This window comes from Alosa sapidissima, chromosome 18 (assembly GCF_018492685.1).
Source record: "Alosa sapidissima isolate fAloSap1 chromosome 18, fAloSap1.pri, whole genome shotgun sequence".
NCBI lineage: Eukaryota > Metazoa > Chordata > Actinopteri > Clupeiformes > Clupeidae > Alosa > Alosa sapidissima.
In genome coordinates this window covers 8,605,517-8,616,032 of record NC_055974.1, presented here as the reverse complement: position 1 = coordinate 8,616,032, position 10,516 = coordinate 8,605,517, and the positions used below count along the sequence as shown (strand labels likewise).

Below are 10,516 nucleotides of genomic sequence, written 5' to 3'. Positions count from 1 at the left end.
GATACTGTTGGAAACATTACTAAATATTAAGAGGAGATCGGCCTACTTCAGTAACTTCAGTGCAGAGTGGTCAAGTGAAATCTGCACTACCACTTCTAAGCTAGACTTCTTGCACTTCTAGTTTACACAACTCATCAATACCACCTGCTAATACATTTACAAATTATATAATAACAATAATTCATCGGAATGTCACATATTACCAACCGTCCCGTATTTCCAACCTCTTACGTGTATGTGTCACTTACTATTCATTTCTATACAAACCAAGACGGTGGATTCCTAAAGAAACGCAAGCACCCACACCACAAATAAGTGTTCTAAATCTAAATTTGCTATGTACCAAAAATTACATTTTACCATGACTCGAAGAGCTGTAAACAGTCTTGTAGGGCTGCGTGTAAAAATCCGTTTGGAGCTCCAGTGGAATTTTGAATTGCGACGAGAATTCTCGGGCTAACCGTTGATGTGCCGTGAGAAAGGTTGGGAATAGGCACCCACCAGCTCAGCACTAAACTCTGAGCGTGGTAAACAAAATCAGATATTTCAGGCAGTAAAAGCCCTGGTAAGAACCAAACTAGATTTTGTTCAAATCTACATACCTATGGCTACTGAAAAATGTAAGGTTCGTTTATCAAATGTTATTTTGAAGTATTAAAAAACATTGTTGTTTTAGACTTTTCGAACGAAATGGTTGGTAATTAGTACGTTTACGATACTTCTTCTAACCAGACATTAGTAACTTCCCTCAAAAGCGTTCTCCATCTCTCATATTAATCGAAAGGTGCTTCAATAGACAGTAGGCCTACCGGTTGATATAAGTTGAGGGAAGAAAAAAGCAATAATATAAGTCAATGAATAAAACCTCTACTACATGCAGAAGAAATGAAGGGTGGCTGAACTTAAGCTGTGTAGGTGTGTAAATCTGTTGTGTCCGTGCCGTCTTTGTGATGAAGGTGTCATGCTAATCTGGTGGTGAGCACGGCATGAATGAGAACGTAACTGGAGCAGATGCTAACCTCACAATTAGCATAGACTATCATCACCCACGGTCCGAGGGCGGACATAGCCTACTTCAAGAGATCTACTGAGATAAAGTCTATCATGAGATACAACTATCATGACTGGCAGTCTACTGAAATCAAATACCTTGTTCATGATTAAAAGAAGAGTTGCAAGTATTAAGATATAAATGTATATATTTTTTATCTTAATGCTTTCAATTTGATTGTCTAAATTTCAGTGTGTGAATGGGGCGAAACAAGATGGCTTCCAAACTCCATCTGTTATGAAGACCTACAGTTTGACAGTGAGAGTCTAGAGACAGAGAGAGAGAGAGAGAGAGAGAGAGAGAGAGAGGGGAGGGGGGGGGGTAGACAAGAGCGAGGGAGGAAAAGTTGGGGACTGGGAGTGTGGAGGTGGGAGGCTGCCGGCGTTTCTAGTTTTCTGTCAGGCAAGCGAGACACGAAACAACTGCCAAACATAACAGAGGTGGGGGAAAGCAGCAGACACTTTTGGACTTTTTTGTCTCCGTGCCTCTAATCTCTCGATTTTTTGCCAATCTGAGCTGTGTGTGCGACACAGAGATGGAAAAACAAACAATGAACGGAGCGGCCGGCTTTCACGGTCAACAGACGCCTTGGCAAACAAAAGAGGATGAGCAGGATAAGATCCGTCATGACTTCTCATGAAAGCTGGATCTCCCCACACAGTTCCTGGTAATGGCACTAACAAAACAGGAGCAGGATTTAATGTTCCGAAACCCTTTGACTCGGGTGATCAATGATCAGCTGTCTTATATGCAGACAGAGCAAACAGTTAACAATCTTCTGTATTTTCAGAGACACAGGTGATCTATGTTGTTATGCTCACCGCATTGCTTTTACCGATTTAAAAGTGTAGGTCAGGGTGAGACACATTTGAATTGCAACACAGCAAAACTCCCTGAAATGATACAATAGCCTACTTAAACTTGTGATAAAAAAATGTGTCACATTTACATATCATCTGTAAGTGTGCACTGTAGTACAGCCACGTAAATGTCAAATGGGCAGATCCCATTCTTTTTTTTTCATAATCTAGCACTCCAAGTCATTTTATAAGATAAAGGAGACAAGGTCATGTTGAAATCATTTTATCATCCCTTAAATGAGCGACAGACCAACAAAGGGTCACTTTGAGGTCACGGTGCTAGACAAATGCTTCTTGCTAGTATTTTTTATAAGAACTAGTCCCTAGACAAACATCAACTTACAACACTTCAGTGTTTTTTTTTTAAATCCCAGCTTCTTTATAATAATAATGTCTAAAGAACTGATGGATGAACCCAGACAAACATATTAGCAAATTTGAATTTGAGTCCATTGGCATCCGTTTCTGAACCACCAAAAACTTTGGAATGTGTATTTTCTATGGAATTGAGTAAACAATTGCATTTAAAACCTTTGTTTACAAGAAAGGTATGTTTGCTGCACTTCTGAAACAGTTTGGTCTTTTCCCTTCTGGTTACTCCTGTGGAAGCAGTGAAATGGCAAAATTGGAAACGGGCGTCAATGGGCCCTTTTCCAGACGGACCTGCAGAGTACATTCAAATTTAATTAACTAAATGATAGCACTGCACTAAAACACAAATGTGGATGACCAGAACAAAGTTACTCTCAAAAAAAGCTAGAATCAAATTTGACTACTGAGGTCAATTCTATCCTGTTGAAAATGATCAGAATTTGAAGCCGAACTGCCAGGTTCAGTTCTCTTATTAATGGGGCTACTTGAAACTATGTGCATAATAAACAAATGGAGTGTGAATTTGGAGGTAATGGAGCAATTATTATAATAGCCAATTAAAATGTTTATTTTTTATTTATCTCAATTTTTTAGCAAATCAGCCTATATTTCTGCTTGCAAATGGGTGTTTTTTTCCAGAAAACTATGTTTTTGATATCTGTCCTCTGTCCAAGCTTTAAAACTAGTGAATAGTGCTTTACAAAGCATGGAGAGCAGCTAAGATGATCAATAATGTTGTTAATTAGCAATTAACCCTTAAGCCGGTACCATCACACTGGTGTGACGAGAATGTTGGAAATTAAACGTTCCATTGAATGCAACCAGATCTCTCTAGGGCTCTGAATTCAACATGGAATTTTAGAACCTTACATTGTTACGGAACAGAATGTTCTGTTAGAATGTTCAAAGTTCCCCTGCTGAAGGGTAATAGGGCATTATTTTTAAGTGTTTGAATTTCAAACAATCTTTCCATATATAGAGTATTGCATCATGTTTTTTCTGATGATTTGACATAATTTCTTAATTTCACTGCTGTCAGTATTGCTTACTCACCGTTATGCAAAGGAACAGGTGAGCATCACTATGTTTCTTTCCGTGAGAAGCTTGACGTCAAAATGAGCCTATGTGAATAACAACAGTGTTGCATCAGCCCTACATCCAAAATCATTCACTTTAAAAATTAATACTAAACTACAAAGAAAAATTATACAGTTTTCTGAGTTTGAAATTCTGTCTCATACCAATCCCAATGTTATAAATATACATGTGACTTGAAGATCTTCATGTGGGTGGAAATCTGGATCACTAATTTGATTACGAGGATGCATGGATTGTCTGTCTTTTCTGGTTTTGTGTTGGGAAACTGTTCTGTAACGATGGTTTTATCGTAATGTTCCATTACGGAACTATGACTGTACTCTGCTCGTTCACACTTACATTTCGGGCCTTATAAAGTATGACTATTTAAATATATCCTTAAATATGTTTAATGCAACATAATACCACTTTTTATAGTTTTCAATGATTACAGAGAACCTCCAAAGAAAAGTGACGTATTGTCCTTCACAAACGGGCATGAGGCAACCACTGTGAACAATGTTTGTCGCACGATAAAACAAGTATCTAATCTTCGTACTTTAATACGCTCAGTTCATTGTCAACAATTCTATCGATTTAACCAATGTATCATTAATCTGGACCATAGTTTTTGAATATATCTTAATTTCTCGTCTTTACATATTACGTATCCATATTATGTATCCAGAGAGAGATAAAAATGCTTCAAGCGTGACTGGAGACTTTACTAGACTACAATGTCTCGCTGTGAAACTAGATACATTGTTAGACACAGAAAAGCACTTTGTCATGTCCGGCCAGCTCTGCAGAGGCTGCAGTTTCACAGTCAGGTGGCTCATAATAGTAAAAGACTAAACGTCAACAGCAACAGACTTTATACACATAAACATATGGATTATCATTGTCATTCACTTCTTTATTTCAGGTTTTACCTCGCTATTTGTTTTTAATCCTTGATGATGAATCCTTGAAGCGCTATGCGCTTCTGGACCTCAGTGACAAGGTAGCTACATCGACCTCTGGCAAGGCTTAACCTCTTTGTGTGTCATGCGTGCATTGCAAAGTTGTTTTAAATGGTTTTACATGTAAATGCAAATGGAGTCGCAGTACATTAAACGGGAATGTACAGTTACATATTTCTGACAAGCAAAACACAACAGACAGAAGACAACAGACATAGAAAAGCTGGATTTACAAAAGGCCTAAAAGATGCCAGTGTGACGAATGCTAGCAAACTAGTTTAAGACACTGCATCTACTATTTGCTAACCACCAGTTCAAAAACTTAGTGACATGCCTTTGATATGTGATGTTTCTCAACGGCTGAGACTTACCATTCACTACTGTCCCGGCCGGGCCATCAGCAACACATAGAGCAGTGACGGGACGCCACAAGGTATGAGGCTCTGTATGAGAGAGAGAGAAAGAGTGTGTGTGTGGAGTGTGTGTGTGTGTGTGTGTGTGTGTGTGTGAACAAGAGAGGTAGAGGTAGACTTAGCAGAGGCGGTGAGGGTTGTTGGTTGGTTTGTTGGCGCTGACGGTATCTCTCTGCCTTTGTGATCTCTCAAACACTTTGTCATTGTGATTCTGGAAATGAAATGAAGAGAAGAACGTCGCAAAAGGCAAAGGGCACATAAACTCATGCACAACACACACACGCACACAACACACACACGCGCACAACACACACACGCACAACACACACACACACAACACACACACACATATACACACACACACACATATACACACACACGCACAACACACATATACACACACACGCACACACACGCACACACACAAACATACATACACACTCACACGCACACACACACACACACACACACACAACACACACACACACAAACATATACACACACATTGCTCCGACCCAGACCTCACTGACATTTTTCAGTCTGAGTAATCGCCTGCTCTCATCCACCTCTCTCCTCTTCACCTTCTCAGCAGGCGCTTAATGCTTTTTTCATTCAAGACTCGAGACATAAGAACATGCGTGCACTGTGTCTCACTTTGGTCACACATCCCAAAAGCAGAGCAATTTCACTGAAGCATCTTTTCTCTCAAAGGTTTGATGACTAAATAATCATACCATGCAATTATTTCAAAAGGAATACAAAAAAAAATGAATGAATCACAATAATCCATAATTACAGCAACTGCAAATTATTGTAATGGTAACATCATTAATAACAGTGTCAGCAATGTCAGTAATGACAATGACAACAATAATTTCGTCAGTGATAAGAACGATGAAAGCTAGTACTACTGCAATAACAACATAACCATGATGTAGTAAGACTAGATGGTGAGAGCGATAAGTCACATGGGAAGATTGTGGTGATGAAGACTGAGATGTTTGAGGGTTTGTTTGCCGTGCCTTGGAGACATAAAGGAGATGACGCTGGGGATTGGGTGCTGAACCTTGGCCCGGGCAGGAGGGGGCGTTTGTGGTAGTGAAAGCTGGCGCTGGGGCCACTGGCGATGAGGCCGCTGATAACAGGGGCAGAGGCTGAATGTCAGTGTTTTTGACCCAGTAAGACTGAGAGACAGGCATGACTGTGCGCCGCCAAGAGCCCAGTTTCACTTCGGCAGAGGAAGAGAGAGAGAGAGAGAAAGAGAGAGAGAGAGAGAGAGAGAGAGGAGGAAGGGGGCTGATACTCAATTCACTCCAACATCCTCTGACATCAGGATGGTTTGAACATACAGCAGTGAACACAGAACCCCTAAAGGTGATGAGGTTTGGGGCAACATGTTTAGCAATGTTGCCAGTAAGTCCTTAAATGTTCTGATTCAATGATTCATTGCATTATTGCGTTGATTGCTGATGACTTAACAATATCGACCAGTCAATGCCTAAACAATATCGGTCAGTAACATTAACAGTAACAACAAGCAAAACGTCGCACTAAGTATTACCACCTTAAAGACGAGGGAGTGAAGAGGTAAGGTAGAGAGATGGAGGGAGAGAGATGTGCACTCAGATGGAGGAAGAGTGGGAGATAGGGGGATGGGGAAGTGAACGAGCAGGGGGAACCTGATGTCAAAGAAAGGGCTCGCATCTGGTATTCTTGATGAATCTGGTGTCATTTTGTTGTCTGTCATTGTTATCTTGCAAGAAATGTTGCATACACACTTAAAATCAATGTGTTAGAAACAACACAAATTATGTTGTCCCAATCTGGACATAGAGATGTGTTAAAAACAACACAAGTTGTGTTATTTTCAACACTTTAATTTTAAGAGTCCATATTTGACTATTTTTGACTAAGACTAAACAACCTGTCACAAAAACTGACAGGTGTGTTATTGTGTTGTGTTATTTTCAACACTTTCTTTTTAAGAGTGTGGATGCTCAATAGGAAACTAAATGACACTGTTACAATGATGTCTAATAACAGAGAGTCTTTTCAGTAAGTGCACAAATGGTTACAGTTATTATGTTTTTTGCAACATTTTGTCTAACACAAACCATTTTTGACACCTTAACATCTCAGAGACAGCAAGTCCATTTTTGACTAAGACTAAACAACCTGTCACAAAAACTACCAGCTATTCCTAACCCGCATAAAGGTTCATCTAAGACTACTATGTTCTTTACAGTTAACACAGAGGGTCAACAGATTCAAATGAAGCAAGACCTTTTGTAGTCAACTGACAAAATGCAATGCGCCTTTAGCATACAAAACATGAATGTAGGCCATTCTGGGCAGTGCAGAGACCTGGGTGAAGAAAAGATGAAACGCAACTACACTGGAAAATAGATTTTCAGTTGCGTACATTACATCAACAACATCAAAAACATATACTCTTTCACATATAATTAGAAAAAAAATCCCCATTAAATCTTCACAAAAGTGAACATGCATCATTCAAGCACAATATATTTGCACATGATGGTCTTTCAGGTCACAGTGTTATATACATTTTACAGTATTATTCTCCAAATTACTTGCTCTAGCAAATTGGTTTAACACCCCCACTATGTGATTTCAATAAACAAAGCTTTGTTTACACGAGCTTCAACAGCAATGCCACCAATCTGTTTGTGATAAAACAACCATTAAGTCGCTTATGTTTTGATAAAATGAATTGTGCACATTTCATTTAAAAAAAAGGTCATTCAGCGATATCAACTACTTCATGTTACTGACATAGTCAAGTCAGAAGAAAATGGCTGACTGTTAACTGCAACTGCTACTATACTGCACACAGCATGGATATCAGTACAAAGAAACTACATGCAGTAACCGTAGGACCAGGCCTCCTTTCTGAAATGAATGGTTTTACATTCTGAACATTGGCATAGACAGACTTCTATGAAATAGCATTGCCCTACAGGACAACATCTGACGTCCCACAACTTCAAAGAAAAAGGTAAAAGAAGTTTTCACCTCATCAAATTCTCAATACATATATATATATATATATATATATATATATATATATATATATATATATATATATATATATATATATATGCATGTGTTTGTCTGTGTGTATTTTGCATTTGCAAGATACCACCACCTGAGAAAAATTTACTACTGATGCGACAAACAGTTTTAATTCCACAGAATTCTTCAGAAGTCTCTGAGGCTTCATGGCCGTGAACTTGTGGAGAAGATGTGGAGGTTTAAGCAGCCAGAAAGTATTTTAAGAAAAAAAATAGATGGACATTGTTGCTTGTACACTGTAGCCTAACCTCTATGGTGGAAACAGCGCATGCTCGGTCAGGCGAACAAGCAAAGAACAATTCTCTGCCGTCAAAAGGGGCGCAAGTCATACTGAAACACTCACTCCAACACAACACAGAGTGAGAGAGAGCAGGCGCCCGAGAGAGACAGCATGCACCGCGACCACATATTGTCATAGCAAGACTGCGGAACTGTGTTTTACCAGAACCGTACTGTGTACCTCAGAGTGTCAAATATCATCCACCTAGAACATTTTCATCAAAGGTTCATCCGATTACAGAAAAAAAAATGGTGCTTACACATTTGTGGCAGTTTATTTTAATTATATTTAATTTTAATTTGCCCATTAGATAGGCTTGCGTAATAGATGCATTCACATACAAAACACAAGCAATAAACTCCAGGAAAATCGTCCAAGAAAAAAAATATCTTGAAAGCTTTCATTATGAAAAAGACTGAGCTGCATTACTGGCAAAAGAAGTTCCAAATAAATATATTCTTTCATACCAATGATATAGCGCGACGATATTGTTTAAATAAATGAGTTAATTTTTCGTGTGTACAGAGGTGACCAAGAAGCTAACAATTCTTGACCAAAAAGTATTGCTACACCACGATACTCAATATGTTGTCCAACGGTGAGTTAATTTTCCCCATTGCACCGACACTGGATTTTAGGGTTCCCACACCTGCCAAATCCAACTTTAACCACTGTATATATATGCCCACAAATGTTGACTTGTTAGTGATTGTTAAATTTGCAATTTTGTTTTTTGACCATACATAGACCTGGTTGTTCCCCTGAAATTCCCTACCTATAGCACTAGAAATTTCACATCTCTTATATATACATACATATCACACACACACACACACACACACACACACACACACACACACACACACACATATATATTTGTCGCCCAGAGGTATATACAGTGCAGGCCAAAAGTTTGGACACACCTTGTCATTCAATGCGTTTCCTTTATTTTCATGACTATTTACATTGTAGATTCATCAAAACTATTAATGAACACATGTGGAATTATGTACTTAAATGTGCTTTTTTTTTTAATTTAATACTATATTCAGCAAGCCATAGCTTGACAAATATTCATCTGTGGGCCAAATAACTTTGCATTCATTCATAGTTTTGATGCCTTCAGTGAGAATCTACAATAAAGTATGTATATATATATACCTTTGGGCGACAAAGACAGTATAAACATACAGAGCCAGTATTAATGGTTAAAAGCATAAAAGAAAGTGCAAACATCTCATGCTAAAAATGTAAAATGGAGACTGAATTTTAGATTGATGTAACTTTTACTGACATTCATTTCCACATAAATGTATTTGGCTACTTGTATTTAGTTTAGTCAACATGTGTGGAGAGCTTATAAGGTAATAAATTGTGGGCCTTAGGGATGCAATCAATCGCGGCCCCAAATGAAATCTAATTCAACAAAAGAACATTTTTCATTCTTCCATATAGGCTGACTGGGCAGCCGAGGTACGTGTCATTAAATGTCTTAAGTGACTGAATCTGTGCAGTCGATGGGGGGAAAGTGCTGATTTGAAACAGGCTCATCATCGATGACAGCGTTTGTGTGTTTATGAACTCTCATGCAACCTTGTGCAACACCAGTGTGGCACATATATCTACGTTCAATCTGAAGAACTGATAAAGGCACATAAACATGTTTTCAATAGAAGAACCGAAGGAAAATGTTTAGGCAAATTCAAAACGTCCTGTTGTCGAAAATCCAAATAAATTGAATTGGGTAGTTCAATCAACACTGATGTCTTAATCTATTCCACTTATAAGCACATCATCTAACCAATCACAGCAATATATGACCTGGGGATAATATTGTAGGACATACAAACATTTTTCTTCTTTGCTTGTCAAAATAATCTTCATAATCGAATAGTCCACAGGAGCTTTGAACTGCATTTTCAGTCATGTGCACATGAGAGACATTTTTAGCGACTCAAGAACAAAAGACATTTCAGGTTATCAAAGGCTCATCTACACTAGTGACGAAACCAACAACCTATTTAGCCCACCCAGCAGAAACACACATAAATAGAGGGTTTGATCTACAATCATTAAGTGGGTCATTAAGTGTTATTCATCCATTTTGCTGTGTGTGTGCACACACAACTTTCTGCAGTATGTATTTTTTAATTAGTCACCATATGCCGTTTACCTCAAATATCACTGATTGAAGGACTAAGGAGCAGTCAGACTTGCATATTAATGAAAAACTTTATCAGTGATCATACACTCACAATAATACACAGTATACATCTGAATCTTCAGGCTTTTTGTTTGTTTTGTTTTTAATCACACATATACTAATAAATCACTCTTGAACCTAATACTTTATATTTTTTGTTTATCGCTTGCACACACACACACACACACACAGACATGTGCGC

The 10,516-nt window shown here is 38.4% G+C and overlaps 1 protein-coding gene across 3 annotated transcripts in view; it reads right to left on the bottom strand.

The window, feature by feature from the left end:
- The window catches only part of si:dkey-19b23.10, a 22,798-nt gene extending 17,850 nt beyond the window's left edge, over window positions 1-4,948 (bottom strand). The window contains exons 1-2 of one of the 3 annotated variants that reach the window (XM_042070344.1): window positions 4,694-4,948; window positions 3,337-3,404 (exon numbers count right to left, since the gene is read on the bottom strand). The gene's annotated coding sequence lies outside the window, so the exon portion shown is untranslated. The remainder of the gene's footprint in view (window positions 1-3,336; window positions 3,405-4,693) is intronic. The other 2 variants (XM_042070349.1, XM_042070347.1) reach the window with 2 other exon arrangements.
- Window positions 4,949-10,516: the final 5,568 nt, after the last annotated feature.